Here is a 211-nt window from a genome sequence, read left to right on the forward strand (position 1 = left end):
GATGCTCTTCTGCAGGGATGGGGTAGCCGAAAGAGAGCCGGCTGATGAGGAACGGGGGGGAAAGTGTTGCTGCATGAGATTTGCCAGAACGTGCTGCTTCAGGGAAGGGTTTTAAGAGAGGAAAAGGCGATCAGTGCAACAGGCTGACAAGGGGATCTGAAACAGCTGCCACCCCAGCCCAAAAAACCCCAGTGCTGAGGCAGCAATCCTC

The sequence above is a fragment of the Nestor notabilis genome, unplaced genomic scaffold (assembly GCF_000696875.1).
Source record: "Nestor notabilis isolate BGI_N333 unplaced genomic scaffold, ASM69687v1 scaffold23957, whole genome shotgun sequence".
NCBI classification, from domain to species: domain Eukaryota; kingdom Metazoa; phylum Chordata; class Aves; order Psittaciformes; family Psittacidae; genus Nestor; species Nestor notabilis.